The sequence below is a fragment of the Sus scrofa genome, chromosome 14, assembly GCF_054392235.1.
Source record: "Sus scrofa isolate SSC_HxYL_T2T_F1_AM1 chromosome 14, Sscrofa_HxYL_maternal_Yorkshire_Landrace_v2.0, whole genome shotgun sequence".
Classification (NCBI taxonomy): domain Eukaryota; kingdom Metazoa; phylum Chordata; class Mammalia; order Artiodactyla; family Suidae; genus Sus; species Sus scrofa.
The window spans coordinates 28,849,701-28,875,235 of NC_139396.1; the positions used below are offsets into that span (position 1 = coordinate 28,849,701).

General features: G+C 44.5%; 1 long non-coding RNA gene across 1 annotated transcript; it reads right to left on the reverse strand.

Annotated features, from left to right (window-relative positions):
• Positions 1-5,936: 5,936 nt before the first annotated feature.
• Positions 5,937-24,772, reverse strand: LOC146396449 (uncharacterized). Its single transcript, XR_014828340.1, has 3 exons — positions 24,694-24,772; positions 16,489-16,553; positions 5,937-6,146 (listed from the first exon to the last, which is right to left on the reverse strand). It is a non-coding gene; the product is annotated as an uncharacterized LOC146396449 (long non-coding RNA).
• Between the last annotated feature and the right edge of the window lie 763 nt (positions 24,773-25,535).

Sequence of the window (25,535 nt, forward strand, 5' to 3'; positions counted from 1 at the left end):
CCATCTTTGTCTCTCTCTCTCTTTTTTTTTTTTCTTTTTGGCTACCCTATGGCATTTGGAGTTCCCAGGCCAGGGATCAGATCCTAGCCACAGTTGTGACCTAAGCTGCAGCTGCGGCAGCTCTGGATCCTTCAACCCGCTGGGCTGGGTCTGGGATGGAACCTGCGTCTCAGCGCTCCCAAGGCATTGCTCATCCTGTCGCACCACAGCAGGAACTCCCAATCCATCTGTCTCTCCTGCTACCATTTTTTCCAGGGTAAGAGGGGAGTTCTGCCCCCAACTTTGTCAGTATCCCTTCAGCGTGGAACAAGTATTATCGTCTGTATCTTATAGTTGAAGAAACGGTGGCTTAGAAAAGTCAAGAAACTTGTCCATCGTCACCCAGGTGATAAGTGGCTAACCAGGGCCCCCACCCCAGCCACACCTGCCCATGTGGGTCTGCTTCACAGTCTGGCTCACTCTTGGCAATTTCTCTCCAATCAGTCTGGCTCCATTTGCCAGTCCCCTGAGTCCACAAGGGCTTACAGAATCCCACTCTGGGTCTGAACCCCTGGAAGGACTCAGGAGGCAGGCAAGCCTACTGAGGAGACAGGACAAAGACATATAGAAATTCAACCCTGGGTGACCCCTGCCAAGTCACTTCCTGTGTCTGAGCCTCAGTCTCCTTATCTGCAAAATGGGGGGGTTGCATCAGAATTGGGAAGTACAGTCCCATTCATTTATTTTATTATTATTTATTTTTATTTTTTGTCTTTTTGCCATTTTTTGGGCCACTTCCGTGGCATATGGAGGTTCCCAGGCTAGGGGTCTAATCGGAGCTGTAGCCACCGGCCTACGCCAGAGCCACAGCAACGCGGGATCCGAGCCGCGTCTGCGACCTACACCACAGCTCACGGCAATGCTGGTTTCCTAGCCCACTGAGAAAGGCCAGGGATCGAACCCGCAACCTCATGGTTCCTACTTGGATTTGTTAACCACTGAGCCACGACGGGAACTCCCAGTCCCACTCATTTATGATCACCTGAGCTCGCCTTGCTAATTAGAAGGTGGGGATGCTGAGGCCCAGGGATTAGGACCATCCCAGAAAAGAGCTGGAGCAAAGCCAGGAAAGAAAACCATCAGATTTCACCCTCCGAAGAAAATGGCTTTGTTACAAAGAATAGGACTAACACTCAAGAATAAGCCCAGTGGGGGCCCAGTGAGGGGTGAGGGGGTGCATTTACTTCTCCATCCTTTTGACTCTGACAAAGCCTAAGCAAGCGTCATCCTGGTGTGCATTCCCTTTAGTTCTTGGGCGCTCAAGGAAAAGTAAGCAGGTTGCTTCTGACCCTTTCACTTCCAGGGTACTGCAGGGTGCCCAGAGAGCAGAAAAGCGCCACACCAGCCATTTCTAAACCATTTTCTTTGGAACAAGAAATGGCACTGGTGTTTGGAGGAGTGACTGGAATGAGGCATCTTAGCTTTGGGACCAGATGTGTAAACAGAAAGACAATTCATGGTTTATTATTTCTTCTTTGAGAAGGAGCTAACATGTGCATTTCAGTTTTGCAATAGGTCTTGGATGTGTTTGTGCTTTTTGTGTAATTGTGAGTCACAATGATGACATTTATCACACATATTATCTTCTTGGAATAACCACCGACTCTATGAATTACTGCCTGAAATAATGACCGTTTTGATTGCAATCCTTTTGCTGATGAACACGGGTTTGAACAGTATAATGCAAAAATCTAATCAGCACAGTCTAAGGCGCAAGTCAAGGTGTAATAGGGAAGGACCTTTGTGTTACAAGTTAATCACTAAAGGGATGTTGCCCAAAAACTTATTTTATACTCAATGGCCCATCTCTGGGAACCCCGCCTCCCCAGGAAACATCCTGACCAGGCCCACCTGTGAAGGGCTGCAGGAAGGGAGAAATTAACATATCCCCTCCAGAGACTGGCCTAAACCAGGACTTACCCTCTTCCCAAAGAAGCCTGATGTCTAACTCGGCCATGATTCTTCGGGACTCAAGTCCACCATCTTCTTGGTCTGCTGGCTTTCAGAATAAAGTCGTTATTCCTTGTCCCGACAGCTTGTCTCTCAATTGATTGGCCTGTCCTGGGAGAGCAGCCCGGGCCTGACTCTGTCCTCATACACAGGACAGAACAGGGCAAGGGCTGGCCACCCAGCCAGAGCCTCCCTGTGTGGCATCGCCAAGCTGGGAGCTCTTTGTTCCCCTGCAGACCTGGAAGCAGTGAGCCTGACAGTGACAGCCATCTTCCTTGTCAATCGGTCCAAACAGGCATAAGTGGCCAAACCCCTGGCTCCTTTCCTGGGCATGGAGGCCCACATGCAACAGTAAACCCCTTCCGGAAGCAAGGAGACCTTCTTATCCCTTTGGTGATGCTGGCCTCTTGCAAAAGGGGCACTGCCAAGGGACGGGGACATACCTTGGGTCATATAGTTGTAAGCAGTGGGTGAAACAGGGACACTTGGCCCGTGGCTCTAACCCGCAGCTTTGCCTGTTGGCCACAGCACTCTCCTTGCTGCCTGTCTCCTAGGTTGCCATCAAATCGAGAAAGTATTTTTCTCTCATTCTTTCTTTTCTTTTTTTCCTTATGTTCTTGTTTCCCATGACTGTTTGTTTTTGTTTGTTCCCTTTTTGTTTTTTTGTTCCAGACACACGGGTTGGGGAAGTAGCCCAGGGGGGCCCACATATCTGGGCTGGTGGGCGGCTATCTCCTGTGGACACGCCTGGCTGCGCGGCTCACTCCTCCCTCCTGCTGGCAACTGCGATGGCGCGATGGCGCTATGGCTGCGAATCTGCATCTTCGGGCTGGCTCCCCGCCCCTAAGGACTGTCTGGGTGACGTCTCTTGGGGGGTGGGGGACGTGGTGTGGTGGGGCCGGTAGGGGGTGGGTAGTAGGGGTGGGGTGTGGTGGGGTGGGGGATGGGGCCAGCGTCCCCACCATCACCGAAACACACACCAGGTTTTGCAGCCCGTTTCTCTTCTCCTCCCTTGGCCTCATCTCGCTGCTCTTTGGTCAGGAATGCGCAGAAAGGCTCGGGACTGCACCCTGTTATTATGGGACAGTCACAGCCTGGAGCTCTAAGTCAGGGGTCAGGAATGAACCCGAAAGGAGGCAGCGCTGGGGAGAACTGACCCCACCTGCTCTAGTTCTGGCAGGGCAGGCAGAGGTGTGGGTGGGACCCGAGAGCCTCCCCGTCGGCCTGCCGTGCCTCAGTTTCCTCTCTGAACCATCTTCCCCAAACATATTGCTCTCAGAACAGAAAATTTGGAAAAGCCTGAAAAATACAAAGAACTCCCCTCCCCCCGCGCGCGCCGCTTAGTTCTTCCGTTAATCTACTGCTCTTTTAAATATAACTGAATTACGTATTCTGTTCTTAAACAGTAACCTTTCCATAATGACTAAGTCATATGTGTTCATTCTGTAACATTCAGAAAATTCAAACCCAAAGAAGGAAAATGACTTAGCTTTGCTCTCTTCAGCAATAACAAACATTAATATTTTGATGTTGTCTTTCTGGTCTTTTTAATAAACATAATATACCAAAAGGGAAAGAAAAACCACAAGAGATTCATACTTTCTGTACTTTTGAGTAACTTTTCCTTTTTCATTTAATTTGGCATGAATAATTTTTACATCATCATGTGTTCTTTTGCCACATTTATGATGATAGGACATACAGATGAGATGTATTTTATTTAAGCAATCTCTACTGTTACCCCTTTGACTTGAATGCAGTTCTTCCTCGTCCTAAACAGGGATAATTGTAGCTAAATCTTTGCAGTTCCCTTGTTAACACCTCTGAATCTCCCAGGCGTGGCACCATCCTAGGTTACAGGGAGATGGCACTTGATAACATGTATGAAAGTACTTTGAGAAATACATACATGTGAGGGATTATTGTCTGTCAGTTAACTCAGGGAGTAGGTGGTATTGATGGAAATGATGCATGTATAAAGTAAAGAATCATAATAGGCATTCCTGTCGTGGCTTAGTGGAAATGCATCTGACCAGCATTCATGAGGACCCAGGTTCCATCCCTGGCCTCCCTCAGTGGGTTAAGAATCCAGCATTGCCGTGAGCTGCGGTGTAGGTCACAGACACACCTTGGATCTCATGTTGCTGTGGCTGTGGGGTAGGCTAGCAGCTACAGCTCCGACCCCTAGCCTGGGAACCTCCATATGCCGTAAGTGTGGCCCTAAAAAGCCAAAAAAATAAAAGAATAATAATACAAGCAAACCCATAACATGGTACTTTCCTGTGCCAGGTACTGTTCCAAGAGCTTCATGTTATTTTTAACATTTTTAATCCTATCCTTAAAACAACTCTATGAAGTGAGTACTATTAATTAACCTAGCTTTTATTTATTTTTATTTTTAAAAATTTATTGAAGTGGAGTTGATTCACAATGTTGCGTTAGTTTCTGCTAACACTGAATCAGTTATGCGTATATGTACATTCTTCTTCATATTCTTTTCCGTTATGGTTTATCACAGGAATATAGTTCCCTGTGCTAAATGGCAGGACCTTGTTTTTTATCCATTTCATGTATAATAGGTTGCTTCTCCTAATCCCAAACTCCCATTCCATCCCTTCCCCCCACCCTTTACAACCACAAGTCTGTTCTCTATGTGAGTCTGTTTCAGTTTGGTAAATAAGTGGATTTGCATCATATTTTAGATTCCACATAAAAGTGATATCACATGGTATTCGTCTTTCTCTTTCTGATTTACTTCACTTAGTATGAGAATCTCTAAGTCCATCCATGTTGCTGCAAATGGCATCATTTCAGTCTTTTTTTATGGCTGAGTAGTATTCTTTATCCACTTGTCTGTTGAAGGACATTTAGGTTGTTTCTACGTCTTGGCTGTTGTAAACAGCACTGCTTAATCATTGGGGTACATGTATCTTTTTTGGTTATAGTTTTGTCTGGATTAATGTCCAGGAGTGGGATTGCTGGATCATATGGCAATTCTGTTTTTAGTTTTTTGAGGAAAACTCTGCTTTCCACAGTGGCTGCACTAATTTACATTCCCACCAACAATGTAGGAGGGTTCCTTTTTCTCCATACCCTCTTCAGCATTTATTTGTAGATTTTTTTTTTTAATGATGGCCATTCTGACTGGTGTGAGTTGGTACCTTCCTGGTTTTTGATTTGCACTTCTCTAATGATTAGCAACATTGAGCATCTTTTCATTTGCCTGTGGCCATCTGTATGTCTTCTTTGGAGAAATGTCTATTTAGATCTTCCGCCCATTTTTCGAGTGGGTTGTTTGTTTTTTGTCGTTGTGTTGTATGAGCTTAAATTAATTAACTTAGGTTTTAGATGAGAATATTGAGGCACAGAGAGGTTGAGTGTCTTGCCCAAAGTCACAGAACCGGGAAGTGCTAGAGCTAGATTTCTAAGCCAATCTGGCTTCTGAGTCTACCATGTAGCCCTCTCTTAAGAAGACCATTCCAGAGTTCCCAGTGTGGCTCAGTGGGTTAAGAACCCAGCATAGTCTCTGTGAGAATATGGTTCAATCTCTGGCCTTGATCAGTGGGTTAATGATCTGGTGTGGCTGCAGCTGTGGCATAGTTCACAGAATGGCTCGGATCCCTTGTTGCTCTGGCTGTGTCGTAGGCTGGAAGCCGCAGCTCAGATTTGACCCCTAGCCTGGACACTTTTATATGCCGCAGATGTGGGAAGAAAAAGAAGGAAAAGGAGAAGAAGAAGCCAGTTCCCCAGAGTATGGGCAACTGGGAAATGGGGAGTAGTGGTAGAGTACGTATAAACCAAGATTTTAGTGCACGCATGAGTCCCATGTGACAATAATAGGCGCCTGACCCAGGCATATCTTAAAGGAGCTAATCAGCCTTCAGGCTCTGCCTCAAAGATCAGAGCACTTCAATAACAGCACAGAAGTGATTATTCAAAATGAGATGTTATCTGTTAGAGATACACTCTATATTTAGGGATAAAATAACAGTGATGTGTTTTGTTTGCTTCAGAATAATCCTGGTTGGGGAGAAGGGTGCATAGTGAACGGATGCAGTGTAAATGGCACAAAATCAGCGGTGAGTTGAATTTCTTGAAGCCGAGCGATGGATACAGGGGGCTCTCTCTTCTCTTGTATTTGCTGGATACTTGCCATGCTAAAACATTAAAAAAAAAAAAAAAAAAACTCAAGTCGTTAGATAACTTGTGCATGAGCTTTGTGGGAATATTCTAACCCAGAGTGTAAATGTCCAGTCTAGAACAGAAAGCAAACCCAACTCTTGATTGGGTTATTTATTTATTATTATTTAAAAATAATATTCTATCTATCTATCTATCTATCTATCTATCTATCTATCTAACCATCCACCCATCCATCTATCTATAGCTAAAAAGCTTCCCCAGTGTTGATCAGTCAGCGGAAACATCCCCAAAGACCCCAGCCTCTCACTGAGAACCTGTGGGATGAGCATTAGAGGTTTCTTCATTCATTCAAGACTTGTTTTTATCTGGAGACCAGGGATGAGTTGTGAGTATGAGTTTGGGAGAAAAGATACACAAAAGTTAGGCACACAAGGCAACCCTTCCACAAACATCTCAAACCTTAGTGGAGGCTAAGGGGGTAAAAGGGAGGGCTTGGGTTGTGTCCCCCTGCGTAGCGCTTATGCTCTCTTTTTCCATACTCACTCCTTCTCACCTGAGAGTCTTGGGGCTCAGGGCTGAGCCTGGGGCAGATGTGAAAACAGGATGCTGCCCCCCCTCTCTCCTTCCCTTTATTTCTATAAGCATTAGCCCTGGGCTCCGCTGCATACGTGGCAAAGGGAGACCTTCTTCCCAGCTGGCTTGAACCAAAGCAAGAAAGCACCTCTTAACCCCATCTCTCATCCTTAGATGGTGGGAAAGTTCAGACAAATCCGTTTGTCGTGTATTTTTTCAGTGACTTAATTTTCCAGGAAGACTAGCAGTGTATGATATGTATGTAATCTCCTCCAAAATGAATTTCACATTGGAGACAGATTGAGAGAACAAAGCCCCTCAAAAGGTGAGGTGGGCGTGGCCCTCGAACAATGAACTAGTGGAAGACTCATCTGTGTGCTTTGTGCTCAGGAAGATCCTGGATCCCTTAGGATCACATGCTCCTCGTCTACCAATGGAAGCTCAAAGAGGTCCCGCCCTCCCCCACACCCTCCTCTTGCCTCCTCCCTCGCCGGAAAGCCAATGTTTAGTTTCTGACTTAATTCACTAAGGTCTATGCCGGGATTTAGGGCAACACAGAAAACTGAGATCCCTAGCTCTGTAATTAGGCCTCCCGGTGAATTTCAAGCAGGGCCGATTTGTGACTCTGCCTGATTTTTTCCGGTCTGAAGGCAGCAGGAGAGGGCCGATCAGACGCTCCAGAGAGGCCGCCAGTTTCTGGATCTGCACCGCTGCTGTGGCGTAGCCCAGGGCCACGGCTCCATGGAGGGGTCCCGCCAGCCTCCTGCCCCCACGCCTGCGCAGTCGGCCTGAGGTGCTGATGGCAGGCTCCGTGGGGGAGGGAAAGGGAAAGATGAGCCGGAGGAGGGATCCCAGGTGTCAGGCTCTCTGTGGATTAGAGAGGAGATGCCTGAAGGGCCCGACTGAGGCTCTGCAGGACCCCAAGTGTACTAGTCGCAGAGTAATTGGGGCCTGAGTATTAATTTCCATTTTGCGTAGACAGGCATACATGTTGGCATAGACAAAACAGAAATTTAAGTCCTCCCTGCTCCCAACCAATCCTGAGACTGAAAAGTGGCAAAAGCTCAATTCCCAAAAGCTGCCTGCCTGGGCAGAAACCTATGCCTGGAACAAGGAGCCCCCAAAGTGATGCATCCAGGAGTATCTTCTTTGGTGGGCAGGCTCCCACTTTCCCTGGGCACAGGAGCTTTCACAGCACCCATGATTCCACAGCCTGGAGTCTTCAGGTTTCCAAGGAAAGGTCCTCCCTCTCCCATTTCTCAGCTTTAAAGACTCCCCCCATATTTCACCAAAGTCTGTTGGGAGTTCATCTTCCCCCGTGAGATCTCTTCTCTTGCTTTGGTGCAAAGGACCAAACTTGTTTCCTTGATGACAAGGTCCGATGGCTGAAGCTTGAGTTTGTTATCTCAAACACAACTATAACCTGAGGTGCATTCACCAAGTAAGGAATGAAGTACTCCCAATTTATGGCACTGGTCTGATGCAATCTGGAGAATTGCTTCTGCATTTCCCCTTTAAAAGAAATATTAGCTATTTTCCAACACTTGCAGAGGAGAGGCCGGGGTGTAGAGAATCAAGAACTAGGTCCCCAAAGGACTAATCAGGAATGACAAGCCTGTGGAAGATAAAACTGAAGGGGGGAGTTCCCGTCATGGCGAAGGTGTTCCCGTCGTGGCGCAGTGGTTAACGAATCCGACTAGGAACCATGAGGTTGCGGGTTCAGTCCCTGCCCTTGCTCAGTGGGTTAACGATCCGGCGTTGCCGTGAGCTGTGGTGTAGGTTGCAGACGCGGCTCGGATCCCGCGTTGCTGTGGCTCTGGCGTAGGCCGGTGGCTACAGCTCCGATTGGACCCCTAGCCTGGGAACCTCCATATGCCGCGGGAGCGGCCCAAGAAATAGCAACAACGACAAAAAGACAAAAAGACAAAAAAAAAAAAAAAAAAAAAAAGAAGGGGGACGGAAGAGCCGGCTCCAAAGCAGTGAAGTCCTATGTTGGCTCGAAAATGCAAAAACAGGTCAAAGAGTGGGGGAGGGGAATCCTAGGAGCCAGACTGTCACATTATAGCAGCAAGAACCTTCTAATAATTAGACTGTTTAAACATAAAAGAGCTTAGTGAAGTAGTGAATTAGGGCCTTGGCAAGCAGTAGGCGTGCAGAGGCTGGACAGACCCCTAGAAGAGCTACAAGCAGATTCCTTCATTGGGCAGAACATGAACTCGAAGATTCTGTAATTCTGCGTCTCCCTGAAATCTAAGTCCTATGTACCACAGATTAGATTAGGGGATATACTAAAAAATGTCAGTGGTTTCTTTAAAAACAGAGTTTTTGTTTATAGAAATGAAAAATGAATGAAAATGAAAACCTTGGATAATTTTTTTAGGTTCCTTTCAGCATTTTGATTTCCTGTGTCTTTGTGTTCCTCTTAATTTCAGATTCTGTTCTTATTCTTTTATTTCCACCCTGACGGCCTTGTATTGTCTCCATTTCTCCTTTTACACAGAAGGTTCTCATTTATCACATGGGTGGTAGGACTTTGGAACATATTGGAAGAATTTAAGGTCTGGTTATTTGGAAATGCTTAGAGCAAAAAAAATCTGTAAGATTTTACCTAGTTTGATAAGTGTTTCTTTATACTTTTTCTCTCTTCTCCAACCACATCATTTGGTCAAGACCACATTTGGGTTGAAGAAAAATCATTAACGCTCATAATATTACAAAATAAAGAAAAAAATTCTGGAGGAACACACATCCAAGTATAACCAAACTATTCTTGAAACAAAACCAAGAAAACCAAATCCCAAAATAAAGAAATAATGAGGACTTTCCATAATACTAGAATTGGGTACACCATAATTACAATAATTAACATAACGCTAGCAAAAGAATACACATCAGTTAAGACAGAAAAGTCCAGAGAGAGATCCAAGTCAGTATATAATTAAAGTCCCATTTAAAGTCAGTAAGAAAAAGGTGACTTTCATGAAATGATTAAACTGTTTGGAAAAAAAGAGAGTTTCAAAAATAAAACCATGGAAGTACTGGGGGAAAGTATTGGTGAACATTTAAATACTCTTTGGGCAAAAGACTCTTTAAAAATACCCAAGACAGAATCAGAAATTAAAAAAAAAATTGAGGAATTCCCATTGTGGCTCAGTGGATACGAATCTGACTAGTAATCACGAGGTTTTGGGGTCAATCCCTGGCCTTGCTCAGTGGGTTAAGGATCCAACATTGCCATGAGCTGTGGTGTAGGCGAAGGATGCACCTTGGATCCTGCGTTGCTGTGGCTGCGGTGTAGGCCGGCAGCTGTAGCTCTGATTTGACCCCTAGCCTGGGAACCTCCATATGCCACTGGTGCAGCCCTAAAAAGCAAAAAAAAAAAAAAAAAAAAAAAGAAAAATTTACATATCTGGTTTTAAAATGTTTGTATGTCAAAACAACAATAAATGTATAGGCAAATGGCAAAACAGAAAGGAAAGTATTAACGTACATGGAAAAGAAAGAGTTAATGTTATAAGACGCTCTTATAAACCACGAGAAAAAGGAATGTCTCAAAGGAGGACAGAGCAAAACACAAGAAAAGTGAATCAACTCAGAAGAAACACGTCCAGTGAACATGTGGCAATCGAATCTTGGACTGATGGCAAATTAAAGCTATGAGATGCTTTTTTTTTTTTTTTTTTTTTTTTTTGGTCTATCCAACGGACAGCATGTGTTTGTTTAATGTAAACATTTAGCATTGGTTTCAGTTTGGGGAACAGAATATTCATATACTGACATGTATATTAATGCAACCTTTTTGGAGGTTTACTTGTCAACCTATCTCAAAAGCCTTGAACATATTCTGTGTGGTTTGCTTGTTTGTTTGTTTTTTCTTTTTCGGCTGCACCTGTGGCATATGGAAGTTCCCGGGCCGCGGATGGAATTCAAGCCAAAGCTGCTACCTATACCACAGCTGTAGCAATGCCAGATCCTTAAGCCACTGGTCCCAGCAGGAACTCCTATTCAGTGGGTTTGACAAAGGAAGTCCACTCATGGGAATTTTTTTCTAAAAAAATAATTAGGGCTGTATGCCGGAGGTTTGTTGAAGTGATGTTTGCATTGAGCAAAAACTGGAACCAATCTAAATGTCTAATAGTGACTAATCAATTTTGACATGTCCTAGGTAGCTTTTAAAAATGTTCCAGAAGAGGAGATCCCTTGTGGCCTAGCAGTTAAGGATTCTGCTTTGTCACTGCTGTGGTGCAGCTTTATCCCTGACCTGGGAACTTCCTCATGCCATGGGCATGGCTTAAAAAAAAAAAAAAAGTAGAAGAATATTTAATAACATGGAAAGATGTTCATAATGTACATTTCTGTTGTTAAATTCACTGTCATTTGTTTTATTCTCGTTGGTTTGTTTAAAGAAGAAAACGTATATGCTGTGAGTAAAAGAAGTGAGATTTAGTTTGGAAGCTTAAGAAACTGAAAGAGAATCGTGGTTCTAGTGTGCCCTCGTGTCTCAAACTGTCCTCCTGGATGCAATCCCAAAGCACTCAGCCTCTGGCCTGGAGGACTTCTCTGGCCACACTGTGTGTTTTGAGCACTGTGTTTGCATGAATGACACACCAGGGCTGGAAGAAGGGACCAAGTAAGGGTGAAGTATAGCAGCAGGCAGCTCTCCTGGGAACTCCTCCCCCGCAGGTGACTTGTGTTAAATGTCCTCCAGGCCTGGAGCTGTACAAGGAACTGCACTGTCCAATCCAAGAGCTGCTATACTCTCTGGTTTATCATAAACATAGCTTCATGCACAAGTGCCCAAGGGCTGGCCGGTAATGCCAAGTCAGGCACTGAGGAACAAGCATCTTTTGGAAGAGGCTCTTTGTTTTCCCCTATTTTCCTTTTCTCTCCTCCCTCCACCCCTCCCCCTTTTCTATTCTCCTCTAGGGATAAGCTTGAGTCTGATACAGTTTGGAAGAGGAGAGCCTCTTCAAGAAGGAGAAAAAAAAAAGGGAGTTCCCATCATGACGCAGCAGAAACGAATCCGACTAGGAACCATGAGGTTGGGGGTTTGATCCCTGGCCTTGCTCAGTGGGTTAAGGATCTGGCGTTACCCTGAGCTGTGGTGTAGGTTGCAGATGTGGCTTGGATCTGGCGTTGCTGTGGCTGTGCGTAGGCCGGCGGCAATGGCTATAATTAGATTAGACCCCTAGCCTGGGAACCTCTATATGCCGCCAGTGCGGTCCTCAAAAAGACAAAAACAAGGAAAAAAAGTACACAGTTATGAAATCAAATTCAAGTACAGGATCTCAAAAGGGTTCTGCCTAAGTAATAGGCTTGAACTTAAGCTTCATAAGCTTCATGGTATATCCACCTTTAACCTTGAATTTGGTTTTTATCATTCACGTTCATTTCCTTTTAGTTTGCATTACATGTGTATTCCTTAACTATTCAAATATTGTTTTACATGTTTTTAAGCTTTATATAAATGTTATTCTTCATTACATGTTTATGCAGCTTGTTTTTTTTTTTTTTTTTCTTTTGCTCAGTGTTACCTTTGGGAAATTAGCCATGTGGATATGCATAGCTTTAGTTTCTTTTAATTGTTTTTAGTATCTTTTAATTGTTTTTCTTTTTCTTTTTTTTTTTTTCCTGTCTTTTGTCCTTTTTTAGGGCTGCACTGGCAGCATAAGAAGGTTCCTGGGCTAGGGGTCTATATCGGAGCTACAGCTGCTTGCCTACGCCAGAGCCACAGCAACACCGGATAAGAGGTGCATCTGTGACCTACTCCACAGCTCACGGCAACGCCGGATCCTTAACCCACTGAGCGAGGCCAGGGATCGAACCCCCAACCTCATGGTTCCTAGTTGGATTGTTTCTGCTGTGCCACGACAGGAACTCCAGTTTCCTTTAATTGTTACTGTCTGAGAGTCATTGTATGATTCTCAGAATGGATCCACTCTCCTGCTGCAGTTTTTCAGTAAAAACAGCAGATTGTAAAACAAAACCAGGTTGTAAACACACACACACATACACTGCAGAGCAAGTAAATCAGTGTCATTTTCTTATAAGACTAGACTAGAACTAGGTCAGTAATACATGATTTAAGAAAGAATCTGGTAAAAAAATATTAAAAATATATATAAAAAAACAGTGGGAAAATAAAAAATAAAAAAAATATTAAAAAAAAAAAAAAAAAGAATCCGGTAATTCCCGTTGTGGTTTAGCAGGTTAAGAACCTGACATAGTGTCCATGAGGATTCAAGTTCAATCCCTGGCCCCACTCAGTGGGTTAAGGATCTGGCACTGCTGCAAGCCGTGGCATAGGTCATAGATGCAGCTCAGATTTATTGTTGTGGCTGTGGTGTAGGTTGGCAGCTGCAGGTCTGATTCAACCCCTAGCCTGGGAATTTCCATATGCTGTAGGTATAGTTGTAAAAAGAAAAAGAAAAAGAAAAAAAAAAATCCAGAAACAATGATAGGAAATTAGTATATGATACAGACAGTATTTCACTTGGGCAGGGAAAATGGTCTATTCCACAAATGGTATTAAGAGAATCGGCTGTATGTTGACCAAATAAAAAATAAATCCCTACCTTACATGATACACAAAATTATAGTTTAGATGAATTAAAAACCTTAATTCTCAAAACATAAATTTTAAAGTATTTGGGGAAAAAGTGTAGGGAAATATCATTATGATCCCAGGGAAAGAGAAATCTTAAATAAGTCATGGAAATAAAAACTCATATAGTAAAAGGCTGAACAATTTAAATTAAATTAATGAATAAATGTCATCTAAACTGTAAAAAAAAAAAAGGAACCATATAAAAAGTTCCTTCAAACAATGTGAAAGATGAGTTAAAGACTGGAAGAAAATTTTGCAACTTATGTAACAGAGGGAATGAGTATAACAGATAAATGTGGAAAAGAGCTAAACACCCTTTAGAAAAATGAGCAAAGAATATGAATAGGCAATTTATAAAAGAGGAAAAACATGTAAGAAGATGCTTGAACACAGTTTTTACTGGGTAACCACTAATGAAAACTTTGAAGAAATATCGCTTTACCCCTAATACACTGGCCACTGTGAAACGTCTGGTAGGTGAAGAGTCACAGAGAGTCTGAGAACAAGGAAATTTTAGACTCTGTTTTCATACTCCAAAAAGGCTCAGCCACCTGGGAGGCAATGTGGGCATAGCTTTAAATCCCCAATTTCCTCTGGTGGGAATTTACACTCTCAAGATACGGAAAATACATATAAGACATTTATGGCAACACTGTTGGAGGTAGTGAAAAATTGTTAACGAGCCTAAGTATCTACTAAAAGGAGAGAAAGTAATAAATAAAATACAGTATCAGCAGTTAAAAGAAACATACTTGGTCTATAGAGTAACACGATTAGATATCCAAAACATTGTTAAATTTCAAAATCATACTTATAGCATGATGCCTCTTGTGTAAACACGACACATAATATGCACATACATTAATATAATAATTATAAGGTCTGAAAGAAAACACACCAAACTCCCAAGAATGGTTGGTCAATTCAATAGAGGGAAGGGTCTAGGATTATGAAAGATGGTCAACGGGAAATTTCCTTTTATATATGATGCTCTAATTGTGTTTAAAAGGTATATGTATTTATGTACCTCTTGTTCAATTAAAATGCTTTGAAAGATTGGAAGGATGTATGTCCATAGCCCAAACTCTTTGGATGAAATTATAAGTTTTACTTTTTTTTTTTTTTTTTTTTTTAGGGCCACACCTGTGGCATACAGAAATTCCTAGGCTAGGGGGGCTCAAATCAGAGCTGCAACTGCCAGCCTACACCACAGCCACAGCAACATAGGATCCGAGCTGCATCTGTGACCTATGTCGTAGCTCGTGGCAATGCTGGATCCTTAACCCACCTGAGTGAGGCCAGGGATTGAACTTGAATCCTCATGGACACTATATCAGATTCTTAACTCACTGAGCCACAACGGGAACTCCCCGTTGGGTTTCCTTATCTGTTTCCTGAAATTTTCACAACATTTGACAATCACATTTGTAATAAGAAACCAGTTATTTTTCAAGGATTGCAGAGAGTTAAGAAATTCTTTAAAAGTTAGTTTTAGTTTACTTTTAACTATACCCTCACCCCTCCCCAAACTTAAATAGATAACACTATGTTTGGAAAGAGTGGCAGGTTCTATTGCAAAATTAGATAATTCCTCAAAGTCTAAAAATATAGAAAAAGGTTCTGGGAGTCATTTAGCCAAGCCTGGTTCAGGGGGTTCTAGGGAAACAGCTCTTGTTTTCTACTCACCTGTATTCTATTAACCAGCACACTCCAGGGACTTGACTTAAGAGCTACTGATAATAAATATTTAACTACAGTTAAACTTAACCACTTTCTGGTGAACGAGTCTTCTCAGGTGAGAGTTTTTAATTTCTTTGACGTTTTTACATTGTAATGATTTGGACTAGAAAAATTTCTAGAATGTTCTATGTACTTAAAGAGAACACAGTATCTAGTTACAGCTTTCCCAGCTCTGCTATTTCTAAGAGTTGCTACAAGTTGTGCTGTCAGTGCCTGTCTATAAGCAACATCCTCTTTCTTGCTGATGGCTTTAGCAGGAATTGTTTTCTTGGAATTGTTTGTAAAATAATCAGTGTGTGGGGTTCACACTAAGAGGATTCCCTAAGATAAAGGAACACACATGCTTCATGGCATCTATTTTGGCTGTTCCCCAACCCCCTTTTTTTCCCTCCACTTCTTTTCTGGCTTTTGGTGATGTTCTGAAGTGCTGGCTTCAAGTCTGGAAGGTGGTACAGGTAGAAAAGAAAGAACAGCTTCATTTATTACAAAGCTGTGTTCTCTATCAAGGTCAAGGCTTTTGCTCTTGACACAGGGCTCTTGCCACAGAACCGAGTTGCCAATAGATGAAATGTGTGAATAACCCTAAGATAGAAACTGTAAACTTAGAACAGTTATACAGCATCTACTGGAAGATTTTGTGGTTTTATACAAGAATTTCCCAAGATACAGCAAGAGTTTTTTGTGTTTTTTTTTTTTTTTTTTTTTTTTACGGCTGCACCTGCAGCATATGGAAATTCCTGGGCTAGGAGTTGAATTGGAGCTGCAGCTGAGGCCTGCACCGCAGCCACAGCAATGCCGGATCCAAACCACATGTGCAACCTATGTTGCAGCTTGCAAGCAATGCTGGATCCTTAACCCACTGAGCGAGGCCAGGGATGGAACCTGCATCCTCACAAGCACTATGTCAGGTTCTTAACCCACTGAGCCACAACGGCAACTCCAGCAAGGGATTCTTAGTGAAGCCTTTGTAACAACCTTATACATCTGAGAAAACTGGGGGCCCAGGAGGGTTTGCAGAGCTGGGAATATTATATCAGTCCTACTCTTTCAAAACCAGATGAGGGCAGGGAAGGGAGGGTATAAAACGAAGCCCCGAAACTCAAGTATCACAGATAAAGATTTTCTTATGTGTATGTCCAGTTCTTCATTTTTCTTTCCTTTTGCAATGACCAGGCAGTGACAAGGAGGGGTGGTGATTTCCAACTACATTCCAAGGCTCTGAGTGTAGGAAATTATGGCTCATTTAATGTTATCAGTTGGTGGTGTCCAGATCTAATGAAAACACATAGGACAAAAGTTCCAAATTCCTTTCAAAAGGAGGGTCTCACTTATTATGAACGGTGCAGGGTCTGTGCAGATCATTCCTGCGATGTGTATATGGGAGGTCAATGCATAGAAATACTGTGGAAGAGAGAAGGCCTGTTCATAAGCCTTACCCAGGGTGATGTCTTTATCTCTAGCTGATGCCGAGCAGAGGGTGGCTCCCAGTGAGTCAATGTCACTGCAACAAAAAAGCCAAGAGGATGGAGATAAGCGCCTAGGAATCCAGGAGAGATGGGCTGTCCCTTGGCTTGCCCATCTCAGTGAGCCTCAGTCTTTCCAGTAAAAGGGGAGGCTCATCCTTTGCCCTGCCTTACACAAGTCTAAAAATAAATTATGCCTGTGGAAGGGCTTAGACTTACTCCGGGAGGAAGGGGGTTGTATTAGACTGAAGTGTGGTCTTGTCTCTCCTGAGAGACCTAAGTCTGAGAAGGGAATGGGAGAAAGCTCTGTGATTTGTCACCTGACCCTCTTTAGGGGAGAGCTCAGTCTGAGGGTCAGTTCCCATTCTAAGAACTTTGGAACTCCCAGGGCCTTGGGAGGGTATTGCCAGTGGGCTTAAACTCTTAGAATATTGGTCCTGGAGAGGGTCCAAAGATGGGTTCCCTCATTCTAGAGACCCAGAAAGGAAGGCCCAGAGAGGGAAAGGGGCTTCTCCGAAGTCACACAGCTTCTCCCAAATCCAGGCCTTTAATTGACAAGCCCAGGGCCCTATTTACAGGCCTTTGCAAAGTGGGGTCCTCAGATATTGCATGTCAGAATCACCTGGAGTGTGTGTGGGTGTGTCAGAGAGGCAGTGGTAGTGGTGAGGAGAGTTGCTAAAGTGCATACTGGGTCCTACCCCAGACCTGCTGAATCAGAATCTTTGGGAGCAGTCCCTGGAAATCTGTATTATTATTATTATTATTATTTTGGTCTTTTTAAGGCCTCACCCGCAGCATATGGAAATTCCCAGGCTAGAGGTCAAAATTGGAGCTGTAGCTGCCAGCCTACACCACAGCCACAGCAACACCAGATCAGAGCCACGTCTCTGACCTACACCACAGCTTGGCATCACCGGATCCTTAACCCACTGAGTGAGGCCAGGGATCGAACCCTTATCTTCATGGATACTAGTTGGGTTTGTTACTGCTGAGCCACGATGGGAACTCCAGAATCTGTATTTTAGTAGGAAGCAATTCTTGTGCAGCCCTGCTTTATTTCAACAACACCTTGAACTCTTGCTTCTGAATGACCTATGTAGAGTGGCGACACTTTACAAACGGTCCCGTAGAGACTATGAAAAGAACAAATGCTATTAGTTGCCCCGGATGATGCCTGCCATGCCCTCAATGATGGATGGACAGTCATCCTCTCACCCTGTAGGCCACCGTCATACAGTTGAATGTTCTCAACAATCAAAGCACATCTGGGAAACAAAAACAACTCACATAGCCCCTTTAAGAGCCTCCCCCCAACCCCTGGGTTCTGGGATGGGTGTGCTCACCTTGGCTGGTCACTCCCAGCTTATCTTACTGTCCCCGCCACCTCTCTGAGACATCTCCCTTCACACACGTGTCTCCAGCCTGAGAGCGGATGGTTTCTGATACAAGGCTGAACCCGCCCTTCCCTTAATCAACCCTAAGGACCTGCAAGTCCTTGGGAGATAAATAGAGCTGAGATCTTCCCTGTAGGAGCCTCTTGGGAGGTTAAATATGGTACATGAACAAGTGATGGAATTGCCAGCAGCTTCCGTCTCACACCCGCTAAGGAGCCCTTCTTTGAACAATGGCATCAACTATGCTGGACACTGCTGAACAGAGTTAGTCTGAAAGGGAAAACCTCAGAACCCAGCTGGATCCCTGGTTACTCCATAACAGCTTGGAGCTGTGGGAGAGTTTGTCTCTTGAGTGCTCTTGCACCCCCACGGCACCCATGCATCCTGCACGCTTTCCAGGAGGTCCTCACCTGGCTCCAGACAGTCCTGCTGGAGTCAGAACCATGGCAGCTCCCTCTGGCTCCTCTGTCCTGGCATCATCAGCAAAGACGGAGCTGGATTTCAAGAAGGGCCCCATCAGGGAGAACCACTCATTAGAAGACAGCCTTGGGAGTTCCTGTTGTGGCTCAGTGGGTTAAGAACCTGACTAGTATCCATGAGGTAGATCTGTGGCCTCGCTCAGTGGGTTAAGGATCTGTTGTTGCCACAAGCTGCAGTATAGGTTGCAGATGCGGCTCAGATCTGGTATTGCTGTGGCTGTGGTGTAGGCAGACAGCTGCAGCTCCAATTCGACCCCTAGCCTGGGAACTTCCATATGCTGCAGGTGCAGCCCTAAAAGACAGAGAGAGAGAAAAAAAAGACAAACTTCATGTCAGCCACCCCAAAGGTTTTACAAAATAGGACTGCAGATCTTTTATTTTTTTACAAGGTAGTTTTTTGGTCTGCGAAGAGGTAAGAAAGGGCTGTCACTGGAATTTCTCTGAAAGTTGCTTTAGAAAACAAAACAAGAGGCTAGGAGAAAGCAGAGGCCTGGTGTCCTCTCAGCTCAGCACAGTGGCTAGCAGCTAAGATGGTGTTGAAAAACGTTGTGTCAAATGAATAAGCCATTCTCTGGGTGTGACCACTGGAGGTGTAGCTACTTCCTGTGGGTGGCCTTCACTGACAGCAAGGTGACTGACCACACAGTCCAAGGTATAGGCCACGCCCTCTAAACTCAGACACTTGCTTTTGTTGGTGCCCTGAGAGTATTTTGATTTCTCGGGGACTGGTTCATATTTATCAGACCCACAAAATTAATATGTGGCATGTGAATGCCAGATTACCCATGCATCACAGTGAAAAATAAATGTGCGAGGCCTTGCATGGCCCCTCTCTGCAGGGAAACCTTCATGGAAGTCAGAGGGTGACCTGGTGACCACAGAGCCAGAACCATGGGAACCAGATGAATCAGATGTTTTGTAGCCTCAGGACAAGCAACCGGGCTTTGCACAACCGTCCAGCCAATGGCACCGAAATGTGGTCATGCCACCAGCACTCTCGTCCCCTTTGTGTCCTGGCTTCATCCACGTCATAAGATGGGACCGTGAGGCTTTGCGGCAAGCTGCCTCATCATCTCTGCACAGACAGGTGCCACTGAGGTTTCTATCTGTGACTCTTACTTCAGATTTCAAGACCATTTCTGACTAGCCCATTTCCTCCCCCACCCCAGTTTTATTGAGATATAATTGACAGGAGTTCCTGTTGTGGCTCAACGGGTCAAGAACCCGACATAGTGTCTGTGAGGATGCGGGTTTGACTCCTGGCCTTGATCAGTGGGTTAAGGATCAGGCGTTGCCATAAGCTGCAGCGTAGGTGGCAGACATAGCTTGGATCCGGGTTGCTGTGGCTGTTGCTGACAGCTGCAGCTCTGATTTGAACCCTAGCCCAGGAACTTCCATATGCTGCAGGTGCAGCCATAAAAAGAAAAAAAGAGACAGAGATATATAATTGACAAACAGCACTGTATGAGTGTAAGGTGTACAGCATAATGACTTGATGTACATACACGGCAAAATCATGACCACCACAATAAATTTTGTGTGCATCCCTCACCTCCTATAGGTACAAAATGCTGCTTCAAAGTGTTTAAAGACCCTCTCAAATACAATGTGCAAGGCTCCTAAAATTAAAATGGACTTCGAGTCCATGGAAGAGCTTGTATTCTCACACCACAGTTTATAATCACCTTTTAAGTGAGGGAATGCAGAGGTTGTACCATGGGAACTAATGATGGAAAAAACAAGATAACCTGCTTATTAATCAGGAACATTGCCCCTGAAAGAACAGTAATGGTGCAGCAGAGTTGGTCCAGGCTTTATTCCTCTCATAGGACATCCTGGTCTTAGTAACATCCTCAGAAGCTGTTTGAGGACGTGTCTTGCTGAGGACAGCGTAGCCCCTTCTGGGACTGAACAGAAGGGTCCCCATGCAGCCTTTGATGCCCAGGGTGGAGGAGGGAAGAGTGGAGAGGCAGGATGGAGTTACTGGAAGAGCCCCAGACGGTACTGGAAGACCTGGGCACAGATACAAGGTCAGTTTGACCTTATGTAAGTCACCACCCTCTGGTTTTCCTCCTCAGTGTCATCTGTGTTCTATAGCTTCCATCCTTCTCCCTGGAGTTTCCATCCTCTGCTTTATGCTAAGTACCTGGGAGGCCTTGAGCAAATGACTTGAGATCTCTAAGCCTCCACTTCCTGTGTATGAGGTGGGGTTAGGGCAGCGCTATCTTACAGAGTGGTGGAGAGTCAGTGAGATAATGCCTGCCTAGCGAGTGCCCAATAAGTGTTACATGAAAACTTAATCAATGGAAAGGGCTCTTAAGGGCCATCCAGTCCAACTCCCACCCAAACTCAAGAATGCCCCCATGTTTTCCCTGATGTCCAGCCTCCCCTTGTTCACTGCCAGTGATGGGGACCTCACTACCTCACAGGGTAGACCTTGTTGATTTTATTTTATTGTGGTAAAATACATAACATAAATGTCACCATCTTAACCATTTTTAACTGTCCAGCTCTGTGGCGTTAAGTACATTCACATTGTAACGCAAACTTCCCACCATTCAGCTCCAGAACTTTTTCATCATCCCAAACAGAAATTATACCTATTAAGCTATAGCTCCCTTTTCCTCTGTCCCCTCATACCCTGGTAACCACTGGTCTTTCTATCTCTGTGAATTTGACTGCTCTAGGTAACTTAAGGAAGCGGAATTCTATAGATTTGTTCCTTTGTGCCTGGCTTATTTCACTTAGCACATTATCTTCAAGATTCATCCACACTGTAAACATATCAGAATTGCCTTCTTTTGGAGTTCCCTGATGTGGCACAGCGGAAACGAATCCAACTAGGAATCATGAAGTTGTGGTTCGATCCCTGGCCTCACTCAGTGGGGTAAGGATCTGGCATTGCTGTGAGCTGTGGTGTAGGTCACAGACACAGCTCAGATCCAGCGTGGCTGTGGCTGTGGCTGGCGCTGTAGCTCCGACGGAACCCCTAGCCTGGGAACTTCCATATGCCGAGAGTGTGGCCCTAAAAAGCAATTAAAAAAAAAAAAAGGTTTTTCCTTCCTTCTTAAGGCTGGATGATATCCCATAGTACGTGAATACCGCCTTTTGTTTATCCATTCATCCACTGATGGACCCCCAGGTTTTCAATGTCTCTATCAGTTCCTCTACCCAGTGAGCGACCTCTTTTAACATGACTTAAACCCATCAGCCCAGGTCTGCGCTTGGGGCAGAGCATCAGACTGGCCCCCTTCCCACAGGATTCCCTGAACTTGAACCACCACCTCCTCAAAGCAGTCTCTGACTCTTTCACAATCTCTAGACCGGATGCCATTGTGGTTTAATGTCTAGGGACCCACTTCAACATACTGATCTCCTTTTCAGAAGGAATCATCCTAAACTGACCTGACATGTAGTCTCCTCTAGGACAAGCCTCCCTTATCTTGACCCTTTACTTACACAGTCTAAGAATGCCGGGAGTTCCTGTCGTGGCTCAGTGTTTAATGAATCCGACTAGGAACAAGAGGTTGCAGGTTCGATCCCAGGCCTCGCTGAGTGGGTTAAGGATCCGACGTTGCCGTGACCTGTGGTGTGGGTCGCACATGTGGCTTGGGTCCCGTGTTGCTGTGGCTGTGGCATAGGCCTGCAGCTGTAGCTCCGTTCAGACCCCTAGCCTGGGAACCTCCATATGCCGTGGGTGCGACCCTAGAAAAAGACAACAACAACAAAAAGAATGCATTGCCTTTTCCTCGGCAGCCCTATTTCATTGATTCATTTATCAAACAGGTTTTACTGGGTGGCTCATAAAGGTGAGGCAATTCAGTTAGTAGTTTAGAGCTTGAACTCTGGGGCCAGACGTCCTAGGTCAGAGTCCAAGATCCATCCCTTTCTGTGTGCCTCTGGGCCTCAACATCCTGGGGTCTTGTTTTCTTTCTTTTCTTTTCTTTTCTTTTTTTTTTTTTTTTTGTCTTTTTGCCATTTCTTGAGCCTCTCCCGCGGCATATGAAGGTTCCCAGGCTAGGGGTCTAATCGGAGCTGTAGCCGCCGGCCTACACCAGAGCCACAGCAACGCAGGATCTGAGCCGCGTCTGCAACCTACACCACAGCTCACGGCAACGCCGGATCGTTAACCCACTGAGCAAGGGCAGGGACCGAACCCGCAACCTCATGGTTCCTAGTCAGATTCGTTAACCACTGCGCCACGATGGGAACTCCTTGTTTTCTTATCTATAAAATAAGAAGAAGAATAGAACAGGCCTCGTTGGGTGGTTGTGAGGCTTATATGAATTAGTGCACAGCAAACATTAGAAGAGTGCCTGGCACTCAATACATGTGTTATTTCTCTGTGTAGGACACTGTGCCAGGTGCTGGGGGCAAGCAGTTGGCCAGGCATACCAGCTCTGGGCTCTTTGTGGTTTGCAGTCTAGCAAAACGGTCGGACAAGCAAACCGTTACAGGACAACAAGAGTTTATTCATGGGCAAACGTATAATTAAAAGATAGGTTTTTAAGTAGGAATAAACCCCAATTACACTAAAGTGTACAGAGTCTTACGATGAGAGGATGGCCGGATGAGATGGGGTCTGGCAATGGGGCACCTAACTCACCCTCACTTATTCACTCATTCATTCATTAAAAATGAGCACTATGGAGAACGGTAGGGAGGGTCCTCAAAAAAAAAAAAAAAAAAACCTTAAAAATAGAGTTGCCTGGGCATATATCTAGACAAAACTCTATTTCAAAAAGATTCATGGAGTTCCTGTTGTGGGGCAGTGGTTAACAAACCTGACTAGGAACCATGAGGTTGTGGGTTTGATCCCTGGTCTTGCTCAGTGGGTTAAGGATCTGGCGTTGCCATGAGCTGTGGTATAGGTCGCAGACATGGCTCGGATCCTGCGTTGCTGTGGCTCTGGTGTAGGCTGGCAGCTACAGCTCTGATTAGCCCCCTAGCCTGGGAACCTCCATATGCCACGGGAGTGGCCCAAGGAATGGCAAAAAGACAAAAAAAAAAAAAAAAAAGATTCATGCACCCTTAAGTTTATAGCGGAACTATTTACAATAGCCAAGACATGGAAGCAACTTAAATGTCCATTGATAAAGGACTGGATAAAGAAGATGTGGTACAGATATATAAGAGAATACTACTCAGCCACAAGAAAGTTTGAAATAATGCCATTTGTAGCAACATGGATGGACCTAGAGATTATCATACTAAGAGAAATAAGTCAGTCAGAGAAAGAAAAATACCATATGATATCACTTACATGTGGGATCTAAAATATAACACAAGGGAGTTCCCATTGTGGCTCAGTGGGTTAAGAACCTAGCTAGTATCCATGAGGGTGTGGGTTCAATCCCCGGCCTAGCTCAGTGGGTTAAAGATCCGGCATTGCCTTGAGCTGTGGTGTAGGTTGCAGACGTGGCTCAGATCTGATGTGGCTGTGGCTGTGGCGTAGGCCAGCAGCTGTAGCTCCGATTCGACTCCTAGCCTGGGAACCTCCATATGCTGTGGTGTGGTCCTAAAAAAAAAAAAAAAAAAAAAAAAAAGACAAACAAGACAAAACAAAGTGGTACAAGCGAATTTATCTACAAAATGGAAAGAGACTCAAAGACATAGAGACAGACTCGTTGCCAAGGAGGAGTGTGGGAGGGATAGAGTGGGAGTTTGGGATTAGTAGATGCACACTATCATATGTATGCATGACTGAATCTGCTGTGCACCAGAAATTGACAGAACATAATAAATCAACTATGCATCAACAAAATATATTTTTACCCCACTGTACAGCAAGGGGATCAAGTTATCCTTACATGTATACCTTTTTCCCCCCACCCTTTGTTCTGTTGCAATATGAGTATCTAGACATAATTCTCAATGCTACTCAGCAGGATCTCCTTGTAAATCCATTCTAAATTGTGTCTGATAACCCCAAGCTCCCGATCCCTCCCACTCCCTTCCTCTCCCATCAGGCAGCCACAAGTCTACAAAATATTTAAAAAAAAAAAAAAACAAAAATAAATACTTATTGGAGTTCCTGTTGTGGCTCAGTGGAAACAAATCTGACTAGTATCCATGAGGATGCAGGTTCAATTCCTGGCCTCACTCAGTGGGTTCAAGATCTGGAGTTGCTGTGAGCTGTGGTGTAGGTTGCAGATGCGGCTCGGATCTGGTGTTATTGTGGCTGTGGTATAGGTCAGCAGCTACAGCTCCAATTCGACTCCTAGCCTGGGACCCTCCATATGCCATGAGTGTGGCCCTAAAAAAACAAAATAAATAAATAAAACAAGTACTTATTGGGTTCTTACCAATGTTAGGTACTAGTGTTGATTCTGGGATGTATCCATGACAAAACAAAGATTTCTCTCCTGGGAGGCTTACATTCCACTGGCAGGAGACAGACAAAAACATAATGAATACACTATACATAATAAAAATCAGATTGGATATTAATTAATAAATACAACTCTGTTGTCTCCTGGAGGCAGGGCTGGCATGATTCTTGATAGATCATAGGTTCTATGTGAGTGACAATGAGGACTTTGGGGTGACTCCAAGGGTTTGGGCTTGAGCAACTAGAAGCAAACTATGAGGGCAGGACACTTGCCAGAGGAAGTGCCGTCTAAATGAGGGCTGGAGGGACAAGCAGCGGGCACCCAAGTAAAGAGAGCCAGGAAAAAATGTTCTGGGAGCTGGGGCTTGTGCTAAGCTGATGGGCGACACCAGCATCATGTGAGGTCTTGGAGGGCTCTGTCCTGCCTTGCATGTCCATCAGCTTCAGGATTTAAGGGTAAAATTTTACGTTTTTAGAGATTTTGAAAACAACCTTGACTTTTAGCATTCCGAAAAGCTACTCCTCTTAGTATTGTGTCTCCTAAGAGGCTGATAACTTTGCATTCCATGACTTTTTGCAATAGCTGATTTAAAAAAAAAAAATAGTTGAACTGAACCTGGTCAAGGACAGTGTACTGTGTCACACTTCCCTTCTTGCTAATACTGGCCTCATTAATCAACCTCCTTGGGTAGTACAGCTACAAATCAGTCCAACCAGTAGATAATACCATGTGGCTTGCATTTCTCCATCTTACTGTATAACAGCTCTAAGGATCAAATGAGATAAGATAAATGCTTGTAAGTTCTCCAGAGTTCT